The sequence below is a fragment of the Bufo bufo genome, chromosome 3, assembly GCF_905171765.1.
Source record: "Bufo bufo chromosome 3, aBufBuf1.1, whole genome shotgun sequence".
In the NCBI taxonomy this organism is placed as follows: domain Eukaryota; kingdom Metazoa; phylum Chordata; class Amphibia; order Anura; family Bufonidae; genus Bufo; species Bufo bufo.
This window is the reverse complement of record NC_053391.1, coordinates 614,761,493-614,775,613: the sequence shown is the minus strand read 5'-3', so window position 1 is coordinate 614,775,613 and position 14,121 is coordinate 614,761,493.

Below are 14,121 nucleotides of genomic sequence, written 5' to 3'. Positions count from 1 at the left end.
GATTAATTTCTATAAAGACAAAGAGGCGATCTTGAAAGCTTCCAGGAACGCTTATCTTGCTTCCTCTGCAAACAAGGAGATCATGATTCTACCAGTTTTCGCGCGGCGTACGCTGATGCTCCGTAAAGCTTTGAAGCCGCTCTTGGAGGTGCTCAAATCCAACGACATAACATACAGATGGGGTTATCCTTTCCATCTATTCGCCTCCAGAATTGGAAAATCTGCGGTCTTCAAATCCCTGCGGGACTTGCCACGTCTCTTGTCGACCTTTGACCTGCCTCGAATGGAGCTTCCAGATTGACCGTGTCCAAGGGACTTCATTGCCCTCCCGCACAGGGAACGATGGCAGAAAGCTTCACCTAAGCAGCAGAGGCCCTCCCGGAGGTCCCAAGCCACAGATGGCTGATAGAGTTTTGATTAATGCCTTGTTTAGTCTTTGTTTATGATAGGCTTTCTGCCTATTCTCTATGTGTGCTGTTCGCACCTTATTGGGGTCCCTTTATGGGCCCTATTCTATACTGTGCTCTTTCATCATAATGTTTTGCATGTCCTGTCCTATTATTTTAAGGTTATCATTACTTGCCGCCGAGTCTAGTAGGGCGGCTCTGTGCCTTTTCCTCTCCTCCCTCACCTAGGGATAGCGAGCCCTGCTGTCGCTTGTGACAAGTGTCACTACTTAGTATTTCATTGAGCCCCTATCTCCGGCTCTTTTGTTTTATCGTTTTGTTACACCCCATTCTTGTGTCCCTGAGTCCTGTGTCTAAACGTCTGTCTAACTCACCTAGCGTGCCTTCCTGCCCCCTTTTTCTGTAGTTAATCCAAGCTACTCACTTCCGAGATCCGTGTGCTCTATCATAAGATACAGATGGCTTCTATCTCGTTCTGTACCTATAATGTCCGTGGTTTTAATAAGCCTGAGAAACGGAGTCAGATACTCTATCGTTTTCACAAAAAGAGGGTTATGATAGCCATGTTCCAAGAAACCCATTTTAAGGCTTCTTCCATTCCGAAGTGTAGCAATAGGTACTACCATTCTTGGTTCCACAGCCCCAATTCCACCAGTAAGGCCAGAGGGGTGTCCATAGCGCTCCATAAAAACCTACGGCACTCAGTTATATCGTCTGATATCGACCCTAACGGTAGATTCCTCTTTCTAAAGCTCTTGGTCGATCAAAATGTGTTCACTGTGGCTAATGTATATTTTCCCAACCAGGGCCAAACCTCCTTCGGGTCCAGACTCCTGAGACGGCTCTCCAGATTTGCAGACGGGTCGTCAATCATTCTTGGTGGGGACTTCAACTTGGTGATGGACCCTGACGTTGACGCATCTTCCGGTAGGTCCTCAGTCTCCTCGGTGTCTCTCCGAAATTTCAAAACCGAGCTATCAGCTCTTCGGTTGGTTGATAGCCTATAGCCTATGGACTATAGCTTTCACTCCCAGGTCCATAATAGTTATGGGAGGCTAGACCTGCTATTTGTTTCACAAAAGCTCTTAGATTCCAGCCCTAAAAGTTCCATAGACAATTTCATCTGGTCTGATCACGCACCAGTTTATGGCCTTCTTGCATGTCAAGATACCTACCCACGTTCATTTTCGTGGCGTTTGAATGACAATTTATTAAATGACATTTTCTGTCTAGCAGATGTCAGGAAGGCCATAAATGATTTTAGCTTAGACCACCAAGATGACCCTACCCCCACACCGGTAAAATGGGAAGCCCTTAAATGTGTGCTGCGGGGCATCTTCATCTCGCATGGCTCCAGGCTTAAGAAGGAACTTACCCATAAGTTGTCAGTTCTCCTGTCTGAATTAGATCGCAAGGAAACCAGAATAAGGCATGTCCTAATATTGCCCTTAATTCGGATATCTCCCTTTTACGACAGAAAATCCTTCAGATCCTAGAACAGAAATCCCTTTGTGCTAGGGACAAATTTAAACGAGGGTGTTTTGAATACAATAATAAGAGTGGGAAGTGGCTTGCTAGGGTGCTTCACCCTCGAGCTCCTTTGACCCATGTAGAGGCTCTAAATTCTTCCTCGGGAGGTCTAATTCATGTACTGTCCGAGATATCTGCGGAATTTATATAATTTACACCCTGCGGAGGGGGCACACAACTCTCACTTGGAAGAAAATATGCGACACTATCTCTCCCGCTTTGGCCCTAAACGTATTTCCAACGACGCTGCAACTTCTCTGGAGGGTGACCTCACTCAATCGGACATCAAAAGCGTTATTAATGATTTGAAAGTCGGACATGATGTTCAGGGCGTCTTCACGATTCCTAATGTGGGCTTATAAATGTCATCTGTGGGCTTATTTAGCTAAAAAACAGCTATTACTAACCTGTCAGTCAAACAAATAAAGTGCCCAAGGGGATGTTAATGGGTGCAAGATGCCCGCCGCACCCACCGCCGTTCGTGCCCAGCGCCGCCCTTCCGGACTTCTGCGCCGCCTCCTAATCCTCTGTGCCACCTCTAGCTCTCCCTCCCTCCCCCCTCCTTCTGCTGTAAGATCTCGCGCTTGCGCACAGGGCTCTGCCTGATGTGCCCGTGCGGACTTCTCCATTTGGCTTCTTACAGCGAAGTGTGCATGCGCCGGCACTTCGCTCAACCCCTGTATGCGCGAGATCGGCATTTTACAAGATGCCCCAGTCCAAATCCAATCAGCTTATCTACTCTCTTGCCAGAACACGGTTTAGATTTGCAGATAAGCTTCGTCTTGCTCACATACCAGGCCCTCTTACTATTTTGTCTCATCATCCGGATCTACCACACGGTCTCAAGAACACCCCGTCCTTAGGCCCCCACAACGCTTTTCCTGTTAGGATAAGAGATATCAGCAACCAACAGGGGATCTTACCCTTAAACAATATCGCACATATCATCCCTTCAGCTCCTGGGCAATGGTTTCTTTATTTTCAGCTTCGTAGCTTTGCCTCCTGTTACCTGATATGCAGACGCGCCTTGGGTTATCCGACTTCGAGAAACTTTGTGTAGCAGGCAGTGCGCCCAGACATGCCATTTCACTGCTTTACACTATGATGAACACCGAGACTGTTGGTAGTCACTCTCAGGAAAGGAGAAGGGGAAGGGGAACCATCTACACCCTGGCCCCGCCATGTCAACCCGACACAAATGACACTGACAACCAAGTAAAGTTTATAACCTTTTATTTAACGATTTTGTTGGGTGGTAGTCGGCCACAGCTAATTCTTTTAACGGCATAACACATAACTGAGCCCGTGCGTTCCGCCGGCCGCTGGACTCCCAGCGGGCAGATTACGCCAGTTCACCTGCTCAGTATCCTATTTCCTTTACCTGCCGCCAGCTGTGACTTAATAGGATGCCACAATGAAACACGAGCCATCAGCCCAGAATTCACAAAAACCTCCATAACCAAAACCACCAAAAAATAACCTCCATACCCATACAACAGGGAGGGAGGGAGGGAGGGACACAGCGCTTCTGCCAAAGAGGAAGAAGGAGGAGACACAGGGCCTTATAAAGGGGCACCATGCAGCACGCCCCTTCCTGCACGGCAGGATGACAACATTAACCCCCAAAGCACCAAATCCTGGCCCAAATCAAATGGGGAACATGGGAAAGGGGGAAGGGGGACCCCCAGTCCCTGCACACCCTCCCTATATGGTCAGGTGTCCTCCAGGAGTCTGGGGGTTCTGCCTCAGATTCCATTCGCACCAAGCTTAAATATAAGACAGATTGGGAGGCTGAACTGGGTTCCTCGTACACTATCGACCAGTGGAAAAGGTCTCTACTTTTCTCCCATGCTATGTCGATATCCTGTAATCTGCAAGAACTTAATTACAAAGTGCTGACTCGGTTGTACAGGACCCCAGCTAGACTTTACCAATTTTATCCAGCAGTACCTTCTACATGTTGGAGGTGCTCATCGGGTGTTGGCACCATGTTGCATATCTGGTGGGATTGTCCGGGGGTTGCGCACCTATGAGATGAAGTATTCTCCCTTCACAATCATATATATAGAACTAAGGTGGTTGCTTCACCTACCATAGCCCTATTGTCAATTTTCCCGGGACGAGTGGCTCAAGTTAAAAAGGGGTCCCTGTGCTTGTTTGTATTAGCTGTAAAACAAATCATCACTCGTAAGTGGAGATCGACCGAGAGCCTGGGAAGGTCCCATTGGGTCGCTGCTCTTGACTCCCTGGTACATATCGAGGAGCTGGGAGCTGCGGACCGCAATGCTTCTCTGGCCTTTTCCCGGATCCCTGGAATCAGTTTTGCTCTTCAGCTGCGTTCTCGGCCTGGGTAGCCTCTGGTACTTTGCCCTCAGATACCCTTTGAGCTGCCTGATTAGACTTCTGACACACGGATACTCCCCTCCACTCCCCCCCCCCCCCCCCCACCGACCCTTCTGTGTTGTCCTCCCCTTATCATGTGTATGCTGTTTTGTTTAGTTGTTAACCGGGATTTCTCCCGGATTTCCTGTGCATTTCTGTTGGTAGAGAGATATATTGATAGTTCACATTGCAAGAATATAAGCATATTATCAATAGTCTACTTTCTCTTGCTCCGGTACGCCTAAAGGTTGGATTTGAACTGGAATTATATGTTTTGTCTGATAGATGCTGATTAATACATCGCAAACCTTCTTAGAGTATTTTGTTGCACTTATATACCTTTCTATAATAGTATCTGTTTCACAAAATGTGCTAGTGGACAGATTTACATTGTAATTGGAAGTATTTCCCTTTCATATACCTGCATTGTATTGTACTATACTGTACTTTATTCTGACTTCTCAGATTGTGTTATTGTGGATTCATGCAATACCTTGGAAGTTTCTGGTACTAGATCATTCCAAGACTGACAAACGTTTGTAAAGCTTTATTCTTAAAATGCTACAATAAAAAGAGATTGAACCATAAAAACCAGTTCAGCTAAATTTGCCTTCCAAAAACCATATGGCGTTTCTTTCCTACTGCGCCCTGCCGTGTGCCCGTACAGCAGTTTACAATCACATGTGGGGTGTTTCTGTAAACCGCAGAATCAGGGTAATAAATATTGAGTTTTATTTGTCTGTTAACCCTTGCTTTGCTAGTGGAAAAAATGTATTAAAATGTAAAATCTGCCAAAAAAGTGAAATTCTGAAATTTCATCTCCATTTTCCATTAATTCTTGTTGAACACCTAAAGGGTTAACAAAGTTTGTAAAATCAGTTATGTATACCTTGAGGGGTGTAGTTTCTAAAATGGGGTCATTTCTGGGTGGTTTCTGTGACGAAAGTACCTTCGTCACTGGGAGTTGGAGAGGCCTGCTTGCCAGCCTCTTGTCCTGTGACTATGGCCCCTGGGACACTATTTGGGCATATTGGATTTCAAAGGCTCTGTTTCTGCCCCGTGGACTTTTTACTGGAACTATTTGGGGCATGTGACTATGTGCACGGTGGGACAAAAATAAGACTTCCAGGAAATTCCTGAACCAATCTGGGTGATTTTTAGATAGCCTCGATCTGGGTGAACAACCTATCAGGGGATGTAACTTTTATGGGGATATGCAGTGTTTTGGCGTGTTTTCTGTGGTTGGGAAAAATGTGTACTTTATGCCTGTGAGTAATTAAGTCCATTGTGTTTGTTAAATATATCACAGGCAGAGGCCATTGTGTTGTTAATTGCGTCACAGGCAATGCCATTGTGTTTGTTAAATATGTCACAGGCAGAGGCCATTGTGTTGTTAATTGCGTCACAGACAATGCCTATTCTGTTATTGATTGCGTCACAGGCAATCCCATTGTGTTTGTTGAATGTATAGTTTTTGTGTTTAAACTGTAAATGATTGGCTGCTATTTTCTGTCCTCAGTTCCCAACCAGGTCCACAGGGGTGGTACCCTTGTTGGAAAATGTGTAAAAAAGTCAATGCTTGTGTGGTCAATAAAGAGTTCCTGTTTTACCTTCAACATAGAGCCTCGTCTCATGTGTGTGGGGATTGCTATACACTGTATACTCCCCTGGCTATAACCCCTAGCTATTGTAAGAGCTGTTCCTTGTTCCTGTGGTGGTTACGGTGTTGAGCGGAGTGCTTGGAGCCCTCGGGAAGCACTAGGAGCATCCATCAACGGAGGTACACAGTCGGGATGTCAGGAGATCCGTTAAATATTATGTAAGTCTCACAAAGTGACTTCAGACCTGAACTGGTCCTTAAAAAGTGGGTTTCGGAAATTTTACGAAAGATTTCAAGATTTGCTTCCAAACTTCTAAGCCTTCAAACATGAAGTAGACATATGGGGAATGTAAAGTAATTACTATTTTTGGAGGTATTACTATCTATTCTAAAAGTAGAGAAATTGAAATTTGCTAATTTGCTAATTTTTCAAAATTTTTGGTAAATTTGGTATTTTTTTATGAATAAAAATTTTTTTTTTTACTCATTTATACCACTGTCATGAAGTACAATATGTGACGAGAAAACAGTCTCAGAATAGCCTGTATAAGTAAAAGCGTTTTAAAGTTATTACCACATAAAGTGACATGTCAGATTTGCAAAAAATGGCCTGGGCAGGAAGGTGAAAACAGTTTACCAGGTTGAAGGGGTTAAACTAATAACACACAAAGAATTAAATGTTACCATGTTTTTATTGAACACACCATGTAAACATTCACAGTGCAATTCAGCAATAACTTCAACCAAACGTTTCCTGTAGTTGCAGATCAGACGTGCACAACGGTCAGGAGTAATTCTTGACCATTCCTCTTTACAGAACTGTTTCAGTTCAGCAATATTCTTGGGATATCTGGTGTGAATCGCTTTCTTGAGGTCATGCCACAGCATCTCAATCGGGTTGAGGTCAGGACTCTGACTGGGCCACTCCAGAAGGCGTATTTTTCTGTTTAAGCCATTCTGTTGTTGATTTACTTCTATGCTTTAGGTCGTTGTCCTGTTGCAACACCTATCTTCTGTTGAGCTTCGGCTTGTGGACAGATTGCCTTAAGTTCTCCTGCAAAATGTCTTGATAAACTTGGGAATTAATTTTTCCTTCGATGATAGCAATCCATCCAGCCCCAAACCATGATGCCTCCACCACCATACTTCACAGTTGGGATGAGGTTTTGATGTTGGTGTGCTGTGCCTCTTTTTCTCTACACATAATGTTGTGTGTTTCTTCCAAACAACTCAACTTTGGTTTCATCTGTCCACAGAATATTTTGCCAGTACTGCTGTGGAACATCCAGGTGCTCTTGTGCAAACTGTAAACGTGCAGCAATGTTTTTTTTGGACAGCAGTGGCTTCCTCTGTGGTATCATCCCATGAAATCCATTCTTGTTTAGTGTTTTACGTATCGTAGATTCTCTAACAGGGATGTTAGCATATGCCAGAGACTTTTGTAAGTCTTTAGCTGACACTCTAGGATTCTTCTTCACCTCATTGAGCAGTCTGCGCTGTGGTCTTGCAGTCATCTTTACAGGACGGCCACTCCTAGGGAGAGTAGCAGCAGTGCTGAACTTTCTCCATTTATAGACAATTTGTCTTACCGTGGACTGATGAACAGCAAGGCTTTTGGAGATACTTTTATAACCCTTTCCAGCTTTATGCAAGTCAACAGTTTTTAATCGCAGGTCTTCTGAGAGCTCTTTTGTGTGAGGCATCATCCACATCAGGCAATGCTTCTTGTGAAAAGCAAACCCAGAACTGGTGTGTGTGTGTTTTATAGGGCAGGGCAGCTGTAACCAACACCTCCAATCTCATCTCATTGATTGGACTCCAGTTGGCTGACACCTCACTCCAATCACATACTTTTTCCACCTGCACTGTGAATGTTTACATGGTGTGTTCAATAAAAACATGGTAACATTTCATTCTTTGTGTGTTATTAGTTTAGGCAGACTGTGATTGTCTATTGTTATGACTTAGATGAAGATCAGATCACATTTTATGACCAATTTGTGCAGAAATCCATATCATTCCAAAAGGTTCACATACTTTTTCTTGCAACTGTATGTAGTGCAGTAAAGTCTACTGTGTTATGTGCCACTTGTGCAGGAGGTGGGAGGCTAGGGGCCCACCAGGGGATTCACCTGTACCCCTGTGGGCCAGTCCGAGCCTGACGGGGTGGCAACAGGAATATTATCCATTTTAGCCCCCAAGCAGAAAAAATGAGCCGCTATATACCTTTGAACAGTAATGCCTCTCCCTTAGGGCCCCACAGAGTAAGGGACCATGCACACGACAATATCCGTTTTGCGGTCCACAAATTGCGGATCCGCAAAATACAGATGCGGTCTGTGTTGTGTCCACATTTTTTGCAGACCCACTTACATGCTGGGAGCCAATGCCTCTCTGCTACACCATATATTGCAACTGAATCTGTGTCCTCAGGACTGGATGTCCCATGTCTGCACATGCCCAAGGAGGGTTAATACTGTCCCTGTACAGGCAAATTAGTAGCACATTTAGGCTTCATACACATCGCCGTGTTGGTATTTCAGTCTGCAAACAAAAGATCCGCAAAATCTGGATATCATCTGTGTGCATTTAGCATTTTTCTCGCTCTCTTAAATAGAAAGGTCTGCAATACGGACCAGAGCAGCACATGTTCTACAGTGTAATTTGCGGAACGGCCACACAGATTCGCAAAAAACACAGATGTGTGCTTGACCCCATAGAAATGAATGGGTCCAAAAATAGTCCAAAAATTGCAGACGGATGAAAGATATGGTGGAGTGCATGAGGCCTTAGTATAATATTTAACATACCGCATGTAAAACTAATTGGAACGACTTTGCTTAAGTCTGGGTTCGAACGGGCGTCTCGTTTTGGCTCAGGATGCGCTCCGGGTGCATTGCGGCAAACCCGCGAGAGTAGGTACGCAATTTCAGTCAGTTTTGACTGCGATTGCGTTCCGTTGTTCAGATTTTATCGCGCGGGTGCAATGCGTTTTGCACGCACGTGATAAAAAACTGAATGTGGTACCCAGACCCGAACTTCTTCACTGAAGTTCAGGTTTGGGTTCAAGGTTGTGTAGATGCAATTATTTTCCCTTATAACATGGTTATAAGGAAAAATAATAGCATTCTTAATACAGAATGCTTAGTAGAAGGTCAATTGAGGGTTAAAAAAATAAATAAAAATTAACTCACCTCCTCCAATTAATCGCGTAGCTGCCGGTCTCCTGTTCTTTCTTCAGGACCTGTCAAAGGAAGTGTGGTGACGTCACTGAGCTCATCACATGGTCCATCACCATGGTGATGTCACCACAGGTCCTTTGACAGGTCCTGAAGAAAGAACAGGAGACCGGCAGCTACGCGATTAATTGGAGGAGGTGAGTTAATTTTTTTTTGACCCTCAATTGACCTTCTACTAAGCATTCTGTATTAAAGAAAGCTATTATGTTCCCATATAACCATGTTATAAGGGAAAATAATACAGTGAATAGACTTTCATCTTAGCAACCCTGTGTGAAAATCGCATCGCATCCGCACTCGTTTGCGATTTTCACGCAGCCCCATTCACTTCTATGGGGCCTGCGTTGCGTGAAAAACGCACAATATAGAGCATGCTGCAATTGTCTCCCAACACACAAGTGATGCATGAAAATCACCGCTCATGTGCACAGCCCTATAGAAATGAATGGGTCCGGATTCAGTGCGGGTGCAATGCGTTTACCTAACGCATTGGACCCGCACATAAATGTCGCCCGTGTGAACCCAGCCTAATGGTAAAATCCCTTTAGGTTCTGTCACATGTGCAACACCCCAGAATAGGGTTACTGCTAAAGGTTTATTTTTACAGTGTTATATTACTAAAGTGAAATGTTTTGATTTAAAGGGGTTATCCAAAGCTGTAACCCCCACCCGACCCCCACAATGCCCGGGCCCCTCATACCTGGTCCCCAACGCCTGTGTCCTTCCGGATCCCTCCACGTCTGTCGTTGCATCTCCCCGTCGTGTAGATCACAACATCCGGCAATGCAGCGTGCAGGAAATAGCAGGCCGCGACGATGACCTGTCCCCCTTGCGTCACATGTGAAGTCACCCGTGACGCAAGGAGGCAGGTCACCGTCGCAGCCTGCTATTGGCTGCACAACCCTGCCGCTAGATGTTATGATTTACATGATGGGGAGATGCAGCGAGGGCATTGGAGAAATCCAGAAGGGCACAGGTGTCGGGCATGAACATTGTGTGGGGGGGGGGAGAGAGTGTTTACAGTTTTGGATAATCCCTTTAATCTACAGTGACTTGCAAAAGTATTCACCCCCTTGACATCCCCCACAGCACGATGCTGCCACCACCATGTCTCACTGTGGGTATGGTGTTCTTTGAGCGATGTGATGTGTTGGGTTTGCGTCAGACATAGCGTTTTCTTTGATGGCCGAAAAGTTCAATGTTAGTCTCATCAGACCAGAGCACCTTCCTCCATACATTTTAGGAGTCTCCCACATGCCTTTTCGCAAACTCACAATGTGCCTTTGTTTTTTGCTGAAAGTAATGGCTTTCTTCTGCCCACATAAAGCCCAACTCTATGGAGCGTACGGCTTATTGTCGTCCTATGTACAGATACTCCGCTCTCTGCTGTGGCACTCTGCAGCTCCTCCAGGGTTACCTTAGGTCTCTGTGCTGCCTCTCTGATTAATGCCCTCCTTGCCCGGTCCGTGAGTTTTGGTGGGCGGCCGTCTCTTCGCAGGTTTGCTGTTGTGCCATGTTCTTTCTATTTGGTTATGATAGATTTGATGGTGCTCCTGGGGATCATCAAAGATTTGGATATTTTTTTGTAACCTAACCCTGACTTGTACTTCTCAACAACATTGTCCCTTACTTGTTTGGAGAGTTCCTTGGTCTTCATGGCAGTGTTTGGTTAGTGATGCCTCTTGCTTAGGTGTTGCAACCTCTGGGGCCTTTCAAAAAAGGTGTGTATATGTAATGACAGATCATGTGACACTTAGATTGCACACAGGTGACATCATTTCACTAATTATGTGACTACTGAATGTAATTGGTTGCACCAGAGCTTTTTATGGGCTTCCTAACAAAGGGGGTGAATACATACGCACATGGCAATTTTCTGTTTTCTATTTCTAAACAATAGTTTTATTTATATATTTTCTCATTTCACTTCACCAACTTAGACTATTGTGTTCTGATCCATCACATAAAATTCAGATTAACAAAACATTGAACTTAAAGGGAACCTGTCACCTCTACTATGCTACCCTCACTGAGCGTTTCTAAATGTTCATTGTGTTACCCTAAACATATAATTTACACTTTTAATTTCATTTGCAGACGAATTCAATAAGTATTATGCATTTTTGTACTTCCCGCCTTTATGCAAATTAACATAAAAGAGTCATACAGTGGGATGCTAAAGTTTGGGCAACCTTGTTAATCGTCATGATTTTCCTGTATAAATCGTTGGTTGTTACGATAAAAAATGTCAGTTAACCACCTCAGCCCCCAGTGCTTAAACACCCTGAAAGACCAGGTCACTTTTTACACTTCTGACCTACGCTACTTTCACAGTTTATTGCTCGGTCATGCAACTTACCACCCAAATGAATTTTACCTCCTTTTCTTCTCACTAATAGAGCTTTCATTTGGTGGTATTTCATTGCTGCTGACATTTTTACTTTTTTTGTTATTAATCGAAATTTAACGATTTTTTTTGCAAAAAAATGACATTTTTCACTTTCAGTTGTAAAATTTTGCAAAAAAAAACGAGATCCATATATAAATTTTGCTCTAAATTTATTGTTCTACATGTCTTTGATAAAAAAAAAATGTTTGGGTAAAAAAAAAATGGTTTGGGTAAAAGTTATAGCGTTTACAAACTATGGTACAAAAATGTGAATTTCCGCTTTTTGAAGCAGCTCTGACTTTCTGAGCACCTGTCATGTTTCCTGAGGTTCTACAATGGCCAGACAGTACAAACACCCCACAAATGACCCCATTTCTGAAAGTAGACACCCTAAGGTATTCGCTGATGGGCATAGTGAGTTCATAGAACTTTTTATTTTTTGTCACAAGTTAGCGGAAAATGATGATTTTTTTTTTTTTTTTTCTTACAAAGTGTCAAATTCCACTAACTTGTGACAAAAAATAAAAAGTTCTATGAACTCACTATGCCCATCACGAAATACCTTGGGGTCTCTTCTTTCCAAAATGGGGTCACTTGTGGGGTAGTTATACTGCCCTGGCATTCTAGGGGCCCAAATGTGTGGTAAGGAGTTTGAAATCAAATTCTGTAAAAAATGACGAGTGAAATCCGAAAGGTGCTCTTTGGAATATGGGCCCCTTTGCCCACCTAGGCTACAAAAAAGTGTCACACATCTGGTATCTCCGTATTCAGTAGAAGTTGGGGAATGTGTTTTGGGGTGTCTTTTTACATATACCCATGCTGGGTGAGATAAATATCTTGGTCAAATGCCAACTTTGTATAAAAAAAATGGGAAAAGTTGTCTTTTGCCAAGATATTTCTCTCACCCAGCATGGGTATATGTAAAATGACACCCCAAAACACATTCCCCAACTTCTACTGAATACGGAGATACCAGATGTGTGACACTTTTTTGCAGCCTAGGTGGGCAAAGGGGCCCATATTCCAAAGAGCACCTTTCGGATTTCACTCGTCATTTTTTACAGAATTTGATTTCAAACTCCTTACCACACATTTGGGCCCCTAGAATGCCAGGGCAGTATAACTACCCCACAAGTGACCCCATTTTGGAAAGAAGACACCCCAAGGTATTCTGTGAGGGGCATGGCGAGTTCCTAGAATTTTTTATTTTTTGTCACAAGTTAGTGGAAAATGATGATTTTTTTTTTTTTTTCATACAAAGTCTCATATTCCACTAACTTGTGACAAAAAATAAAAACTTCCATGAACTCGCCATGCCCATCAGCGAATACCTTGGGGTCTCTTCTTTCTAAAATGGGGTCACTTGTGGGGTAGTTATACTGCCCTGGCATTCTAGGGGCCCAAATGTGTGGTAAGGAGTTTGAAATCAAATTCTGTAAAAAAATGACGAGTGAAATCCGAAAGGTGCTCTTAGGAATATGGGCCCCTTTGCCCACCTAGGCTGCAAAAAAGTGTCACACATCTGGTATCTCCGTATTCAGTAGAAGTTGGGGAATGTGTTTTGGGGTGTCATTTTACATATACCCATGCTGGGTGAGAGAAATATCTTGGCAAAAGACAACTTTTCCCATTTTTTTTTATACAAAGTTGGCATTTGACCAAGATATTTATCTCACCCAGCATGGGTATATGTAAAAAGACACCCCAAAACACATTCCCCAACTTCTACTGAATACGGAGATACCAGATGTGTGACACTTTTTTGCAGCCTAGGTGGGCAAAGGGGCCCATATTCCAAAGAGCACCTTTCGGATTTCACTCGCCATTTTTTACAGAATTTGATTTCAAACTCCTTACCACACATTTGGGCCCCTAGAATGCCAGGGCAGTAAAACTACCCCACAAGTGACCCCATTTTGGAAAGAACACACCCCAAGGTATTCTGTGAGGGGCATGGCGAGTTCCTAGAATTTTTTATTTTTTGTCACAAGTTAGTGGAAAATGATGATTTTTTTTTTTTTTTTTTCCATACAAAGTCTCATATTCCACTAACTTGTGACAAAAAATAAAAACTTCCATGAACTCACTATGCCCATCAGCGAATACCTTGGGGTCTCTTCTTTCCAAAATGGGGTCACTTGAGGGGTAGTTATACTGCCCTGGCATTCTAGGGGCCAAAATGTGTGGTAAGGAGTTTGAAATCAAATTCTGTAAAAAATGACGAGTGAAATCCGAAAGGTGCTCTTTGGAATATGGGCCCTTTGCCCACCTAGGCTACAAAAAAGTGTCACACATCTGGTATCTCCGTATTCAGTAGAAGTTGGGGAATGTGTTTTGGGGTGTCTTTTTACATATACCCATGCTGGGTGAGATAAATATCTTGGTCAAATGCCAACTTTGTATAAAAAAATGGGAAAAGTTGTCTTTTGCCAAGATATTTCTCTCACCCAGCATGGGTATATGTAAAATGACACCCCAAAACACATTCCCCAACTTCTACTGAATACGGAGATACCAGATGTGTGACACTTTTTTGCAGCCTAGGTGGGCAAAGGGGCCCATATTCCAAAGAGC